The sequence below is a fragment of the Chlorocebus sabaeus genome, chromosome 1, assembly GCF_047675955.1.
Source record: "Chlorocebus sabaeus isolate Y175 chromosome 1, mChlSab1.0.hap1, whole genome shotgun sequence".
NCBI lineage: Eukaryota > Metazoa > Chordata > Mammalia > Primates > Cercopithecidae > Chlorocebus > Chlorocebus sabaeus.
The window spans coordinates 71,071,940-71,090,253 of NC_132904.1; the positions used below are offsets into that span (position 1 = coordinate 71,071,940).

An 18,314-nucleotide genomic window follows, 5' to 3' on the forward strand; every position below is an offset into this window, starting at 1 on the left:
GGTCACTAAGGAGGGTACTTCTGAAGAGAGCACAGCATATGTAAAGATTTTTGGGAAATAACACAGTATGTGCCTGGACTTATCAGCAGTCTGTGTTGCTGGAGCATAGGTAAGAAGTAGCTAGGGGTGAGAGGTGAAGTTGAGGTGGTAAGAAGCTCAAACTCGATCTCTTTTTTTGGGACAGGGTCTTGCTCTGTCACCCAGGCTGGAGTACAGTGGCGCGGTCACAGCTCACTGAAGCTTCAAATTCCTGGGTTTAAGCGAACCTCCCACCTCAGCCTCCCCTGTAGCTGGGACCACAGGCACAAGCTACCATGCCTGACTCATTTCTTTATTTTTTGTAGAGATGGGGTATGACTATGTTGCCCAGGCTGGTCTCAAACTCCTGGGCTCAAGTGATCCTGCCATTTCATTCTCTCAAAGTGTTGGGATTACAGGTATTAGCCACAGCACCCGGACTCAAACTTGATCTTAAAAGCACTGAGAGGGCCGGGCATGGAGGCTCACGCCTGTAATCCCAACACTTTCGGAGGCCAAGGCGGGTGGATCACAAGGTCAGGAGTTTGATACCAGCCTGGCCAATATGGTGAAACCCCATCTCTAATAAAAACATACAAAAAAAAATTAGCTAAGGGTGGTGGTGGGGGCCTGTAGTTCCAGCTACTTAGGTGGCTGAGGTAGAAGAATCGCTTGAACCCAGGAGGCGGAGGTTGCAGTGAGCCGAGATTGCACCACTCCACTCCAGCCCAGGCGATAGAGCGAGACTATGTCTCAAAAAAAAAAAAACAAAAACAAAAACAAAAACCAAACAAAAAAAAAAACGGCCGGGCATGGTGGCTCACGCCTGTAATCCCAGCACTTTGGGAGGCCGAGGCAAGCGGATCACGAGGTCAAGAGATGGAGATAATCCTGGCCAACCAACATGGTAAAACCCCGTCTCTACTAAAAATACAAAAATTAGCTGGGCGTAGTGGTGCACACCTGTAGTTCAGCTACTCGGGAGGCTGAGTCAGGAGAGTCACTTGAACCCGGGAGGCTGAGGTTGCAGTGAGCTGAGATCATGCCACTGCACTCCAGCCCAGGTGACAGAGTGAGACTCCATCTCAAAAAATAAAATAAAATTTAAAAAACCACTGAGATGCACCACTAGGTAATAAAAACACGTTCACACCAAGACTCGTATGCAAATTTTTTAGTACCAAAACTGGAGCTTATCCAACATCCATCATCTGGTCAGTAAATAAATAAAATATGGTACATTCATACAATAAAATACTACTCAGCAATAAAAAGTAATCAACTACTGATGTTTGCACTAACATGAAAGATGATATATTCATTTGCTTGGGCTGCCATAACAAAGTTCCACAGACTAGATGACTTAATACAAATTTTGGCCAGGTGCGGTGGCTCACGTCTGTAATCCCAGCACTTTCGGAGGCTGAGGCGGGCAGATCACTTGAGGTCAGGAGTTTGAGAGCAGCCTGGCCAACATTAGCAAAACCCTGTCTCTATGAAAATACAAAAATTAGCCAGGTGTAATGGTGGGCGCCTATAGTCCCAGCTACTGGGGAGGCTGAGGCAAGAGAATTGCTTGAACTTGGGAGGCAGAGGTGGCAGTGAGCTGAGATTGCGCCACTGCACTCCAGCCTGGGCAACAGAGTGAGACTCCATCTCAAAAAACAAACAAACAAACAAACAAAATAAATACATTTATTTTCTCACAGTTCTGAAGGCTAGAAATCAAGGTGTTGTCAGAGTTTATTTCTTCTGAAGCCTCTCTTTTTGGCTTGCAGAAGGCCATCTTCTCCCCATGTCTTCACATAGTCTTCCCTCTGTACACGTACAAGTCCTCATCTCTTATAAGGACATCTGTCATTAGATTAAGACCCACTCTAATGCCCTAATTTTAACTTAAGTACCATTTTAAAGACTGTCTCCAAATACAGTCACATTCTGAGGTCCTGGAGGTTAGGACTTTGACATATGAATTCGGAAGGGACAAAATTCAGCCCAAAACAGAAGTCATACACAAAAACTACATGTTGTATGGTTCCATCTGCATGAAGTTTCTGTTTTTATTTTTTAATTTTGTTGTTGTTGCTGTTGTTACAGGATCTTTCTATGTTGCCCAGGATTGAATGCAGTGGCACAGTCATGGCTCACTGCAGCCTCGACCTCCCAGGCTCAAATGATCCTCCCACCTCAGCCTCCTGAGTATATCAGACTACAGGTATGCACCACCATGCCCAGCTAATTTTTTTTTTTTTTTTTAGAGATGGGGTCTTGCCATGCTGTCCAGGGTGGTCTCGAACTTCTGAGCTCAGGTTATCTATCCTCCTGCCTCAGCCTCCCAGAAGTGCTAGGATTACAGGAATGAGCCATCATGCCCGGCTTAATTTTTAAAATTTTTTGTATAGAAAGGGTCTCACTATGTTACCCAAACTGGTCTTAAATTCCAGGAGTTCATAGCTATCCTCCCACTTTGGCCTCCCAAAGCACAAGGATTACAGGTATGAGCCACCATGCCCAGCATGTTGCATGAAATTTTTAGAACAGACAAAATTATAGAGACAGCAGGTCAGTGGTTACTTAGGGCTAAGGGGTGAGAGTAGGATTGACTGCATAAGTGGAGAATATAAGGCACAAGGAAACTTTGGGAATGATGGAAGTGTTCTAAGACTGGATTTGGGTGATGGTTACGCAACTATAAATTTACTAAAATTCACCTGACCGTATACTTAAAATGGGTAAATTTTATGGTATCTAAATTGTTTATCAATAAAGTTATTAAAATAAAGCTGTAGGGGGGCCATGGAAGGAGTTTTACCTGGGGTTTGGGGGGGGTGGTCAAGGTCAAGGTCAGTTTAGCATTTAGAACCATCTCTTTTTTTTGAGATGGAGTCTTGCTGTGTTGCCCAGGCTGGAGTGTAGTGGTGCGATCTCGGCTCACTGCAATGTTCGCCTCCCAGGCTCAAGCCGTTCTCCTGCCTCAGCCTCCCAAGTAGCTGGGATTACAGGCACGTGCCACCACGCCTGGCTAATTTTTGTATTTTTAGTAGAGGTGGAGTTTCGCCATGTTGGCCAGGCTGGTCTTGAACTCTTGACCTCAAGTGATCCACCCACCCACCTTGGCCTCCCAAAGTGCAAGAATTACAGGAGTGAGCCACCGCACCCGGCCTAGAACCATATTTCTAGTGGTGAGTGTGGAGGACGGACTGGAAGAGGTGGAAATGGAGACAGGAAGACCAGTGGGGAGGCTGAAAGATGGCCGGACCTGTGCTCAGCAAGGGGCAGTAAGAGTGGGAGTATACTTGGCACCTGCTGTTTGACAGGTGATGTGTGGGAAATGTGGTTCCCAGGGATGGCCACAGAGGGACACCAGCTTCCAGGAGGGAATGCCTCGTGAAAGTGCCCAGCAGGCCAGGCGCGGTGGCTCACACATGTAATTCTAGCATTTTGGGAGGCGGAGGCAGGTGGATCACCTGAGGTCAGGAGTTTGAGCCCAGCCTGGCCAACATGGCGAAACCCTGTCTCTACTAAAAATACAAAAAATTAGCTGGGTGTGGTGGTGCAAGCCTATAATCTCAGCTACTCGGGAGGCTGAGGCAGGAGAATCGCTTGAACCCAGGGGGTGGAGATTGCAGTGAGCTGAGATCGCACCACTTCACTCCAGCCTGGGCTAAAGAGTGAGACTCCGTCAAAGAAAGAAAAGAAAGAAAGAAAGAAAAGAAAGAAAAAAAAGAAAGAAAAGAAAGAACCCAGCAGATGGATCCTTTGTCTGGCCTAATGGGGTTCTGAAAGGCCGAGATGTATCGACAGAGGCAGAGGATATATTTCTGGGTATGAATCAGCTCTGGGTGGGGGCAGCTCATCAGAAACCCAACCCTCCAGGATGAAAAATGAAGGCATTCCTTACTGACCTGATATCCCCACACTTCCCAGCCTCTTCTAGCCACACCACAGTCCAGTGGCTCATTTGTGGCCTGGCCATGTCTGTGCCAGGCTCCAGCTGGAACAGGATAAGTGATGGATTAGACATAGGCCTGGCCTTCAGGAGCTCACAGCAAACTGAGTGAGAGAGCTGTGTAAGGTATGGATGCCTCTTTAATTTTTTTAGCAACTGGTGCCAAAGTGTCCTGAGAAGAAATTAGGATAATCTATGAAAAACTACCCTATGGCCGCCTGGTACTTGGGTAGAGAAAGGGCGGGATTGTGTTGCATTAGACAAAGGAGGTTTACACACACACATACACACACGCAAGCACACACACACGCAAGTGCACACACACATACGCACGCATACACACGCACGCACACCCGCAACACATGCATACACACATGCATGCATGCACACACACGCACACACACACATATGCATGCACGCATGTGTTCCAACAAAGAGAAGGGGGAAGACTAAAATACCCTGGGCTGGGAAGCTGACTGAAACAAGGGAATTTTGGAGAGGAAAGACCTCATATGGGAAATCTTAGGTGTAAATTGTGTGAACTGTGCAGTATACCCCTTCCCCCCACACTCCTCACATCCTTAGTACACTACCCAAATCCCCAAATGCCTGGTAGGATTGGATATTTCGTGGAAATCAGAAGCTGAAACAGAATCTCACCCAGCCAGATGAGAAGCAGCAGCACCATCTGGACTGTGTTTAATCAGCAGGAGGCCGTGAGACAAATGTCAGGAAGGAGGCTCTGAAGCTTCCAGACACAAAGGAATGGAGCAGAGTCACGGGCAATATTTCAGGCTGCAGCAGAAGCAGGAAGCGAAGGCATGTGGCTGTGAGAGCAGGTGCGTGCTGTTGGATGATGCTGGCGCCACTGCAGTTTGACATTGCTGAAGAGGAAGGTGGAAGAAGGACCAGACCCTGAAGAGCGTTGAATGCTCCTGTCTTCTCTACTAAGAAACTGAGACTTGCCAGACATGGTGGCTCACACCTGTAATCCCAGCACTTTGGAAGGCTGAAGTGGGCAGATCATTTGAGGTCAGGAGTTCGAGACCAGCCTGACCTACACAGTGAAACCCTATCTCTACCAAAAATACAAAAAAAAAAAAAAAAAAAAAAAAAAAAAAAAAAAAAAAATTAGCCGGGCGTGGTGGCATGCACCTATAGTCCCAGCTACTCAGGAGGCTGAGGCAGGAGACTCCCTTGAACCCAGGAGGTGGAGGTTGCAGTGAGGTGAGATCGTGCCATTGCAGTCCAGCCTGGGTGACAGAGTGAGACTCCATGAAGGTAGGAGGGAAGGAAGGAGTTGGGCGGGGAGGGAAAGAAGGAAGGAAGGGAGAAAGAAAGAGAGAGAAAGGAGAGAGACTTTATTCTAAAATCAACAGAGAACCACCAAAGGGTTTTAAGCAGGGAGTAACATCATCAGATCTGTGTTTCAGAAACATCATCCTGGCCGGGTGCAGTGGCTCACACCTGTAATCCCAGCACTTTGGGAGGCCGAGGCAGGCGGATCGTGAGATCAAGAGATTGAAACCATCTTGGCCCACATGGTGAAACTCTGTCTCTACTGAAAATATAAAAATTAGCTGAGCATGGTGATGGCCACCTGTAGTCCCAGCTACTCAGGAGGCTGAGGCAGGAGAATCGTTTGAACCCAGGAGGCAGAGGTTGCAGTGAGCTGAGATCACTCCACTGCACTCCAGCCTGGCAACAGAGACTCTGTCAAGAAGGGAGGGAGGGAGGGAGGAAGGAAGGAAGGAAGAAAGGAAGGAAGGAAGGAAGGAAGGAAGGAAGGAAGGAAGGAAGGAAGGAAGGAAGGAAGGAAGGAAGGTCATCCTAGAACTTGTGTTAAACATGAACCAGGGCCAGGGAGGGCGGATTGGAGTAAAGATGAGGCTAGAAAAGATGAGGACAAGCAGGCATTTCCTTTATTAGCAGAAAACTTAAAAGAAAAGACTGATGATAGGAGGGCCTGAAATAGGGCAGGTATGAGGAGAGCAGAGGAGTGGTGGAGGCATCACAGAGCAAGGGGAAATGAGAGAAGTTAGTTGGGTAAGTCCACTATCTGATTTTGCCTTAGGAAGAAAATACTGAAAGGTAAGATACTTCAAATTAGTCAACCCCAAACATATGGAGTGTTTACTAAAGTACTATGTGTCAAGATTGTATGTAGGAACGTGTGAAGCCTCTTTCTGGGGTCTCTAGCAGCAGGGCTGTTTGTAGCCGTCAAGCCTGCTTAGGACCTGGGCTCGTTGCCTCTCTGTCCTCATTTCTGATCACTGGGTCTTTCAAGGAAGCTGGATTTCCCCATTAGCTTATCTATAATGTTCACCTGATAACAGACAATAGTCATTGCAGTGGTGCAAGGAAAAGTAGACAACACCTTCCACAAACAATATTCTGTAACAACAAAAGGGACTATAGAGCAGAACAATATTTAATTCACTTTCATCCACCCATCCATCTATTCACCAGGCATTCAGTTTCCGCCAATAAATATTTGCTAAGGGCCTGTTCATTCCAGTTTTAGCCAAGTAGGGTGCTGGGAATCAGGGATGAAAAGGCCTTTGAAGAATTCCCTTTCCATGTCCCCTCCTGCAGATTCCAGCCTTCAGTTCCTCCAGTCCTGCCTCCCTGACTGACAACACTCTAGATGAAACAGACCCCACAATGCCTGGCGTGCCTTTTCCTAAGACAAATGTCCACCACCACCTCCTAGCCCTGTGGCTTAGGCAGACATGCTATGAAGCTCATGACCATCCTCAACCCCTTCCACCTCTCCATTTCCACGTAGTTAATTGGCCAGAGTTGTCTTCACCTTCTATCTTCAGTTCTTCTCACTCTTCATTCCTTAAATTACTGAACTCTGGCTTTTGCGCCTGTCACTCCTCTAGCTGATGGAGGCCAAATTCAATGCATTCCTTTTTTTTTTTTTTTTTTTTCCTGTGATGGAGTCTCACTCTGTAGCCCAGGCTGGAGGGAAGTGGCATGATCTCAGCTCACTGCAACCTCCACCTCCTGGGTTCAAGCAATTCTCCTGCCTCAGCCTCCCAAGTAGTTGGGATTATAGGCGCCCACCACCACACTCAGCTAATATTTGTTTTTTCATTTTGTTTTGTTTTGTTGAGATGGAGTCTCGCCCTGTCACCCAGGCTAGAGTGCAATGGCACAATCTCGGCTCACTGCAACCTCCACCTCCAGGTTCAAGCAATTCTCTTGCCTCAGCCTCCCGAGTAGCTGGGATTACAGACGCCTACCACCATGCCCAGCTAATTTTTGTATTTTTAGCAGAGACGGGGTTTTGCCATGTTGGCCAGGCTGATCTTGAACTCCTGACTTCGTGATCCACCTGCCTTGGCCTCCCAAAGTGCTGAGATTACAGGCGTGAGCCACCGCTCCCAGCCTAAGTTTTGTATTTTTAGTAGAGACGGGGTTTAAACATGTTGCCCAGGCTGATCTTGAACTCCTGACCTCAGGTGATCCAACTGCCTCGGCTTCCCAAAGTGCTGGGATTACAGGCGTGAGCCACTGCATCCGGCCAACATGGTCTTTTAACTGTCTGTTAACTTATCTGTCTCCAACCTGGGTCATATGTCTCTTGTATACTATTGTATCTCATATATATAGTGAATTCTAAGAAGAAACTCAGTGAACAAGTGAGGAATGAATGAATGAGCACTTGTCTAAGAGGAACCTGTCCATGGGCTGCTTAGTATCCTGAAAAAAATTTTGATAATCTGAGATTTAAAAAAAAACAAAAACAAAAACTGAAATAAGTTGAGCAAATTGGACTGGGCCAGTTAGGAATTACAAAATGGGGAACTGTTGAGAAAATCTGTAGTTAGTCATGGGCCAAAAGCTGGAAGTGGTGGTTGAGATGAACCATAGCAACGATGGCTCTGTTTATATTAAAATTATGAGGAAACAAAAACTGGTTAAGCAGAGAAGAAAACAGAGCAGTCATACAGAAAGAAGCAATGAGGTCGAAAGACAATGAGGCAAAGAGAGCAGCTCACTCCCTCAAGACTGTGTCTGCAACAGCCCTTGCCCTTCTTCACCTGACATGAAAGCTAAGCCCACGTGACAGCTCCTCAGGAAGTCTTGCTGACCAGCAGTGTTTGGGGGCGGAAAGCAATGTTCTCTGAAAAAAGGATCATATGCTTCTTTCTAGCCCCGAATGCCAACCCCACCTGACACACATTGTAAGAATTCAGAGGCCGGGTGCAGTGGCTCACACTTATAATCCCAGCACTTTGGGAGGCCGAGGTCGGCAATCACCAGGTCAGGAGTTCGAGACCAGCCTGACCAATATGGTGAAACCCCATCTCTCCTAAAAATACAAAAATTAGCCCAGCTACTCGGGAGGCTGAGGCAGGAGAATTGCTTGAACCTCGGAGGCCTATAATCCCAGCTACTCAGGAGGCTGAGGCAGGAGAATTGCTTGAACCTGGGAGGCGGAGGTTGCAGTGAGCCAAGATCATACCACTGCACTCCAACCTGGGTGACAGAGGGAGACTCTGTCTCAAAAAAAAAAAAAAAAATTTCAGAAATGATGTGCTTAAGACAAAACTGCCCATAGCCAGTTTTCAGTTATCTTCACTTTTAGCATCACTACTCCAAGCACTCTCCCCACTCCCAAGGGAAGGGAGAAAGGAAAAAAATTATACAAAGCATACGCAAGGTGGGGATGGGAGGTCCTCATGCTCTTTTTCTGAATGTCTGAGGCAGCAAAGGTAGAGACATGAACATCTGGTGAGCGAGCTGAGGAATAAACAGGCTAGGGTGTGAGTGTGGCTGGGAGCATGATGGGGTGGTATACGTATGGAGCAGGAAAACCAGTATCACAGTGTCCTCTTGTCTTACCCACTTAGTTTTGGTAACTGAGGGATTTTGCATTGATTTTTATAGTACTGATAAGGTGTTTTAGAACAAGCACCTGGAGGCTTATCTCACTGTCCTTGAGCTCTACGTCACCAGCTGTCAAGAGGGTGATGTGTCCTGGCCTGGCCTGGGTAGCTATACATTCTCCAAGACAGTCTATGCAAGATACACATGTTCTCATAAAACTTTATGAGAACTTTAAAAAATGCGTTTATTTTTGAGATAGGGTCTTGCTTTGTCACCCAAGCTGGAGTGCAGTGGCATGAATATAGCTCACTGCAGCCTTGACCTCCTGGGCTCAAGGGATCCTCCTGCCTCAGCCTCCTGAGTAGCTAGGACTACAGGCACAAGCCACCACACCTGGCCATTTTTTTCTTTTTCTTTTTTTGTAGAGATGGGATTGCCCTGTGTTGCCTAGGCTGATCTCAAACTCCTAGACTCAAGCGATCCTCCCACCTCAGCCTCCCAAAATGTTGGGATTATAGGCATGAGCCACCGTGCCTGGCCTAAACAACTTTTTGAAAAAGAAGAAATACAGGCTTGTGATGTATTATTAAAAGTTGTAACAAAGACAGCACTCTAGCTGGAGATGGTGGTTTACGCCTGTAATCCCAGAACTCTGGGAGGACAAGGTAAGCGGATCACTTAAGGCCAGGAGTTTGAGACAAACCTGGCCAACGTGGTGAAACCCTGTCTCTACCAAAAATACAAAACTTATCCAGGCATGGTGGTGCTCACTTGTAGTTCCAGCTACTCAGGAGGTTGAGTTATGAGAATCGCTTGAACCCAGGAGGTAGAGGTTGCAGTGACCCGAGATTGCACCACTGTACTCCAGCCTGGGCGATAGAGCAAGACTCTGTCTCAAAAAAAAAAAGACAGCACTCTGATTTCATTTTTATGTATTTCGCCAAATGAAAGGAAGGATTACATGGTATATATTCCTGGTATCCAGGCCCAAAGTTTTTCCCTGATTTCCTCTGATCTTTGGGCTAGGTGAGCTACCTCCTCTGAGTTCTGGCACGCTGTGATTCCCTCACACTGTATTGCTGTTTGCCCTATACAGACTGTAAACTCCCAGAGATGAAGACCATGCTGTGTCCCCATTAATCACACAAAGCCTGGTATACAAGAGGCCTTTAGCAATGTTCATCGAATGAATGAATGAATGAATGAATGAGTGATCTAATTACTAAATACATCTGTGTCAACAAGAAATATATTGCTGTTAAGATTACTTCTTTTTTTGTTTTGTTTTGTTTTGTTTTGTGTTTGATAAAGGGTCTCACTCTGTTGCCCAGGCTAGAGTGCAATGGCAGGATCTCAGCTCACAGCAACCTCCACCTGCCAGGTTCAAGTGATCCTCCCGCCTCAGCCTCCCAAGTAGCTGGGATTACAAGTGTGAGCCACCACACCTGGCTAATGTTTGTATTTTTCAGTAGAGACATTGTTTCCCCATGTTGGCCAGGCTGGTCTCAAACTCCTGGCCTCAAGCGATCCTCCTGCCTTGGCTTCCCAAAGTGCTGGGATTATAGGCGTAAACCACAGAGCCCGATCTTAAGATTACTTTAATCTTATACATCTTAGTTGACCTGTTACCCCGCTTGGAATGTTACCCCCAATAAACCTGTAGTATCCCTGAAGGCCAGCCAACTGGTAGGGTTCCTAAATTGCCACCAAGGGCTTCCTTTCCTGTGCAGAGGCCTGGCTTCCTTCCCTCCTCTGAGTCTGGGAACCCTGCCTGCACAAAGGTTGATTGCTCATCACCCTGCCCCAATATTGAGCCCTGTCTAGATTTCCCACTCCATGCCCTATCAGAATCATTAGATTCTCTGATGCGATTATTTCTGGGATGAGGCGGGGATGAAGAAGACAGAGGAGGGTCAACCTTCTACTTCTGACACTTATCTTAGGTTCTTTTTTGAGGCATGGAGGCTGAGGTCCTATGGTTCCCACTGCTGGTGGCACCTGACGCCAACATCCCCAACAGTTTTGTCTGGCCTCTCCTTTGGTTAGAAAATGCTTTGGCTGATTGATTATTCTGGCTTCTGGAGAACTGCTTTTGTTCTTAACATGAGGCACCATCCTTAAGGAATAAGGAGTGAGTGTTTTTTTGTTTTTTTTTGTTGTTTGTTTGTTTTTTAAAGTGACATTTAAGATGTTGTAGGTAGGAATGGTGGTTCTAGTCCTTTTTGGAGATTACCTTTTACATTTTTTTTTTTTTAAATGGAGTCTCACTCTGTTGCCCAGGGTGGAGTGCAATGGCACGATCTAGGCTCACTGCAACCTCCGTCTCCTGGGTTCAAGCGATTCTCCTGCCTCAGCTTCTCAAGTAGCTGGGATTACAGGTGCCTGCCACCACGCCCAGCTAATTTTTGTATTTTTAGTAAAGATGGGGTTTCCACATGCTGGCCAGGCTGGTCTCAAACTCCCAACCTCAGGCGATCTGCCCGCCTCGACCTCCTGAAGTGCTGGGATTACAGGCATGAGCCACCTCGCTCGGCCACCTTTTACATTTTAAATAGTGAAACATTACAGATGACTGGAATAAAAAGAGTTAATTTAACATTGCTAAATGCTCCATTTTTTTCAAAATGAAAATATGTTCATTCTTTTCTGATTATAAAAATGATACGGACTCTTGGCCGGGTGCAGTGGCTCATACCTATAATCCCAGCACTTTGGGAGGCTGAGGCGGGCGGATCACTTGAGGTGGGGAGTTCGAGACCAGCCTGACCAACATGGAGAAACCCCATCTCTACTAAAAATACAAAATTAGCTGGGTGTGGTGGCGCATGCCTGTAATCCCAGCTACTCGGGAGGCTGAGGCAGGAGAATCACCTGAACCCGGGAGGCGGAGGTGGCAGTGAGCCGAGATTGTACCATTGCACTCCAGCCTAGGCAACAAGAGTGAAACTCCATCTCAAAAAAATAAATGAATAAAAATGATACGGACTCTTGTTAAAACTTCCAAACACATATAAGAAAAAATAGATATAAAGAAGAAAACAAAAATCAGCCAAATGCTATTGTGTAAAGACAACCACAGTGTCGAGAACATGGGGTTTGGGCACACCTAGGCTGGAAACACATCTTTACCACTTACTTAATTTCTCTGAGCTCCAGTTTCTTCATCTGTACAGTAGGGATAATAATTTAAGCTAAATGACATCTATAAAATAGAGATAATAGTAGGTAAGTAATAATACTTTATCGGTTGTTTCAAAGATTAAATGAAAATATTCAAGTAAAAGGCCTAGCATAGTGCCTACAAATGCAGTGAATGGTAATTCATAGTGGACACTCTTTGAGGTCTCCTTGTTTCTCAATCCTATATTTTTCCCCTTAAATCTCACTGCTTTTAGTGTAATTACACCTAAGTTAGGACAGGTGCGGTGGCTCATGCCTGTAATCCCAGCACTTTGGAGACCAAGGCGGATGGATCACCTGAGGTTGGGCGTTCAAGACCAGCCTGGCCAATATGGTGAAACCCCATCTCTACTAAAAATATTAAAATTAGCCAGGTGTGGTGGCAGGTGCCTGTAATCCCAGCTACTCAGGAGGCTGAGGCAGGAGGATTGCTTGAGCCTAGGAGGCAGAGGTTGCAGCAAGCCAAGATCGTGCCACTGCACTCCAGCCTGGGCGAGAGAGCGAGACTCTGTCTCAAAACACCAAACAACCAAACAAACAAAAAAACTAAATCAGTAAACATTTATTAAGAAGCTATTAGATGCTGGTGGTGGTGGTGTCATTATTATTGTTACATTAGGATGAGGCTAGTTGTAAAGTCCTACTTACTACCTACTACTTAGTTATTTGTTTAAGCAAACCTTGTCTTAGAACTTACATGGAATTGTTTTCTACTCACTCTTCCCATTGACAACACAAAATCAATCTCAAATTTGGGCCCTTTTTTGGTGAAGGGATAATTGAATCTAACAGGATTGGCTGAGGATTAAATGAGCCACTCTAGGCAAAGTACTCAAAATATGGTATGTGCTCAATAAATGATAGTTATTATCATCCAAGCAATGTATACAACCTACAACACTCTTCATTCAGGATTTATGGGAGTAAAAGTACAGAGGAGTTCTCTTTTCTGGACTCTTTTCTGGTTTACTTTTGACCCTAAAATGAAGCCTTCAGGCATTATCTAGATAAAATACTAATCTCCTGGACACAGTCCTAGGCTTCTTCACTGGCATTTGCTAGCTGTAGTTCCCTTCCAAATCTAATCAAAAGTCTATACTCCCCGCAACCTTCCCTTACCTCCAACACCTGACCCAAAACTTTCAATATTAACTTTTGCCTGGACTCTATGTTGTCATATCATGTGATACTCAACATATCCAATTTGTTACTTGGTTTCTACTGAAAGCAATTCTCACTTGACTGATGTGCACAGGAATCCCAAAATTCTGCAATAAAACGTGTTAGAGTTTACTGTACTTATTATTGGTTTGACACGTACAGTTGTAAACTAATAATAAGGTAGCAAAACACAGTGTTTAAGATCATGGATGCTGTCACCAGATTGCCTGGGTTATAATTCTAGCTCTGTTGCTTTGTGACCTTGGGCAAGTTATTTAACCTCTCTGTGACAGAGTTTACTTTTCTGAATAAAAGGAATAACAACATGCTTTACTTTCCAGGGTTGTTATGGAGATTAGATGGGTTAATGTTTGTAAAGCACTTGGAATGGAGCCTGCCAAATAGTCAGTGGTATGTAACTGTTTGTTATACAATAACGGTTGCCATTTATGGAGGCTTAGTTATCTCCCAGGCACAGAGCATGTTACTTTCAACCCTCTCAATCATGCAAGGTAGATAAATTATTTACAGTGATGCACGAGGGCTGGCCGGTACTTGCTTATGAGAGCTGAATGTTAAATTTTCAGAAAGTTTGCAAGTCAGTTAAACAGAGCCATTACTAAAAATTAAATTATATAAATGTGCAATCAAATTATATTAAACACAAGGCAATAAATATTCAAATTTCATCACTTCCTAAGTATTTTACCACTGTCTATGCTCTTTTCGTTTTTTTTTTTTTAGAGAGACAGGTCTCACTATGTTTCCCAAGCTGGACTCGAACTCCTGGGATCAAGGGATGCTCCTGTCTTTGCCTCCCAAAGTACTGAGATTACAGATGTGAGTCACTGTGCCTGGCCTATCTATGCTCTTGAGGTTATTTATGTTTATTGTGTCTGTATGGTGGAAATAATGGTGTGATACTGTGCAACTCTTCCTAACTCTGCATTCTATGGCATCAATATCTGTAGCTTGAATTTTGCTATGTGGAGCATTTATACCACAGAAGTGCAACCACTTCAGATCAGGGCTTTTTTTATTTAGCAAGTTGGTTATTACACATTTATCTGTACATCGCTGGATATTATTAACTCTTAAGATGATAAAAGAGGTTAAATGATTTGCCTAAAGCCACACAGCTAGTAAGTGGTAAAGCTGGGATTCAGGCCCAGATTTTTGTTTGTTTGCTTTGTTGCTTTTTACAAGAAAAATTGTTTCCAAAGCCTATATGCTTTTCATTCAGTTACCCTCCAAATTGGAAAAGGAATAGTCAAACTGGGTAGACCTTAGACACAGAAACAGAAAAGCTATCTCTTTTCTTCCCCCTCCAGCTCTCCTGCCCTTAATGTACACACTCAACCCCTAGTCTACCCAATCCTGTGCAGAGCTGTAGTCATTCCTTTCTAGTCCCATTATCCCAACCCAGACTTAGAGATACCTTTCATTATTTATCTTGATTTGATAATTACTGCCTTGCTTTGCACCACTTTTGCCCATTATCCCTTCTTCCCAGAATTTCCTTTCTGTTGTCCAAGGTTAAGATTAAACCCAGTCTTTCTAATACCTCTACCTATTTTCTATTTTCCTAGTTTGAGAAGGCTTGACACTGTAGTTAAGATTCCTCAAATACTTTTTCCTGTGGCGGCAGCCGGGGTGAGAGGAGCGTGGCTGTCTCCTCTCTCCGCCATGGCATGTGCTCTCCCACTGATATCGGTGTACTCCGAAAAGGGGGAGTCATTTGGCAAAAATGTCACTCTGCCTGCTGTATTCAAGGCTCCTATTCGACCAGATATTGTGAACTTTGTTCACACCAACTTGCGCAAAAACAACAGACAGCCCTACGCTGTCAGTGAATTCGCAGGTCATCAGACCAGTGCTGAGTCTTGGGGTACTGGCAGAGCTGTGGCTCGAATTCCCAGAGTTCCAGGTGGTGGGACTCACCGCTCTGGCCAGGGTGCTTTTGGAAACATGTGTTGTGGAGGCCGAATGTTTGCACCAACTAAAACCTGGCACCGTTGGCATTGTAGAGTGAACACAACCCAAAAATGATATGCCATCTGTTCTGTCCTGGCTGCCTCAGCCCTACCAGCACTGGTTATGTCTAAAGGTCATCGTATTGAGGAAGTTCCTGAACTTTCTTTGGTAGTCGAAGATAAAGTTGAAGGCTACAAGAAGACCAAAGAAGCTGTTTTGCTCCTTAAGAAACTTAAAGCCTGGAATGATATCAAAAAGGTCTATGCCTCTCAGTGAATGAGAGCTGGCAAAGGCAAAATGAGAAACCGTCGCCATGTCCAGCGCAGGGGGCCGTGCATCATCTATAATGAGGATAATGGCATCATCAAGGCCTTCAGAAACATCCCTGAAATTATTCTGCTTAATGTAAGCAAACTGAACATTTTGAAGCTTGTTCCTGGTGGGCATGTGGGACGTTTCTGCATCTGGACTGAGAGTGCTTTCCGGAAGTTAGATGAATTGTATGGCACTTGGTGTAAAGCCGCTTCCCTCAAGAGTAACTACAATCTTCCCATGCACAAGATGATTAATACAGATCTTAGCAGAATCTTGAAAAGCCCAGAGATCCAAAGAGCCCTTCAAGCACCACGCAAGAAGATTCATCGCAGAGTCCTAAAGAAGAACCCACTGAAAAACCTGAGAATCATGTTGAAGCTAAACCCATATGCAAAGACTGTGCACCGGAATACCATTCTTCGCCAGGCCAGGAATCACAAGCTCCAGGTGGATAAGGCAGCTGCTGCAGCAGCAGCACTAGAAGCCAAATCAGATGAGAAGGTGGCGGTTGCAGGCAAGAAGCCTGTGGTAGGTAAGAAAGGAAAGAAGGCTGCTGTTGGTGTTAAGAAGCAGAAGAAGCCTCTAGTGGGAAAAAAGGCAGCAGCTACCAAGAAACCAGCCCCTGAAAAGAAGCCTGCAGAAAAGAAACCTACTACAGAGGAAAAGAAGCCTGCTGCATAAACTCTTAAATTTGATTATTCCATAAGGGTCACATCATTTTGGACAGCTTCTTTTGAAAAAATACCTGATCATACAGGCAGTGAGGGAAAAAAAAAAAAGATTCCTCAAATAATCAATTTCCTTAAACTTTTGATTAATGCAAACATCCACGTAGAAAACTATATATACATATCAAAAGTATATACCTCAAATCATTTTCCAAACTCAACACACCATGCAACCAGCACCAAGATCAAGAACATTACCTTCATCTCAGAAGCCTCCTCATAGTCCCTTCCAGTTTCTACCCTACCAAGGGTAACCACTAATCCAGCTAAGTCATTCAGCCCTAATATTGGCATGTCCATTGGGTTGGGCTGGGTACTCTAAACAGTGTGGTTGATATAGGAGTTAAGAAGAAATCACTTAGGCAGATAGTAACAGGATAGGAGTCCACGGTGAGGCTTTTCTTTTTAATGAAAAGCAGCCCCAAATCATTTTATAACAAAGACCAGCCTGTAAAGTCGAGCTGCAGATGTAGACAAGCAAGTTGGGAGCTTGCACGGGTGAATGTGGGCAGGAACTAGGCAATAGACATGTTCAAGATGGCGGCTCCATCATCCCTTCTCTGCTAGCCGCGTGTACAGTAAGGAGCAGACAAGATGATGCCAGCCAAGGAGAGTTATTTGCATCATAAGATTAGGGTGGGGATACCAGCCTTCTCCCTGGGCTATGTAAATGTCACACCTGATCGAAACAATCTGTGAGCCCTACATAAATCAGACACCGCCTCCTCAAGCTGGACTATAAAGTCCAGTGCATCTGCCACCATGATCACTAGGAGACCCCTCTCTCTCTCTATAAAGAGAACTGTTTCTCTTTCTCTTCTGCCTATTAAACCTCCGCTCCTAAACTCTTTGTGTTAGTGTCCTAAATTTTCCTGGCGCCAGACTACCAACCCCAGGGTATATAGCCCAGACAACGTAGCCACTTCACTGTCATCTGCTCCATTTGGCATAGGGATAGTATCAAGACTCTTCCCTGGCCAATTATCTTGACTTACTTCCCACTCCTGTGGAGCACTGACAAGAGGCCTGAGTTCTGATCCCACAGCAACCACCTAATAATCCTGGAAAAATCTACTTCTCTCTAAGCCTCAACAATCTAGTCTCTAAAACATGGACAATGGCCAGGCGCAGTGGCTCACACTTGTAATCCCAGCACTTTGGGAGGCAGAGGCGGGCGGATCACTTGAGGTCAGAAATTCAAGACCAGCCTGGCCAACAAGGCAAAACCCCCTCTCTACTAAAAATACAGTTTGGTGTGGTGGTGCATGCCTGCAATACCAGCTACTCAGGAGGTGGAGGCATGAGAATCGCATGAACCTGTGAGGCAGAGAGATTGCAGTGAGTGAAGATCGTGCCACTGCACTCCAGCCTGGGCGACAGATCGAGACTCCGTCTCAAAAAATAAAACAAAATAAATTAATAGGCCGGGCGTGGTGGCTCATGCCTGTAATCCCAGCACTTTGGGAGGTGGAGGTGGGCGGATTGCCTGAGATTGGGAGTTCAAGACCAGCCTGACCAACATGGAGAAACCTGTCTCTACTAAAAATACAAAATGAGGCACATGTATACATACGTAACAAACCTGCAGGTTGCGCACATGTACCCTAGTACTTAAAGTATAAAAAAAAGTTACAATTTTTAGGTACAAGAATATTTGTATTTTAGATGTTGAAACATACACAAAATAAAATAAAATAAAAATAAAAATACAAAATTAGCTGGGCATGGTGGTGCAGGCCTGTAATCCTAGCTACTCGGGAAGCTGAGGCAGAAGAATCGCTTGAACCCGGGAGGCGGAGGTTGCGGTGAGCCGAGATTGCGCCATTGCACTCCAGCCTGGGCAACAGGAGCAAAATTCCATCTCAAAATAAATAAATAAATAAAATATGGACAATATAATGCATTTGCAGCATTGCTATGAGGACTAAATGAAATATTGCTCTCCAAGTACCTGGTACAGTGTGTCTGGTATATAATAATAATAGTCAATGATTATAGATTTTATTGTGTGCAGGTACTGCATGAGGGTTTTATGTATATTACCTCATTTATAACTGGCCAAATAGAATTATTTGATTTTCTCATCTGCTTCCAGTTTTTCATGTCTCAGTCAAGGGCATCACCATTTACCTAAAGATTTATGTTCC

The 18,314-nt window shown here is 45.0% G+C and overlaps 1 pseudogene; it reads left to right on the plus strand.

Moving 5' to 3' along the window:
- The first annotated feature begins 14,821 nt into the window (after nt 1-14,821).
- LOC103248037 (large ribosomal subunit protein uL4 pseudogene) lies at nt 14,822-16,192 on the plus strand (annotated as a pseudogene).
- Nucleotides 16,193-18,314: the final 2,122 nt, after the last annotated feature.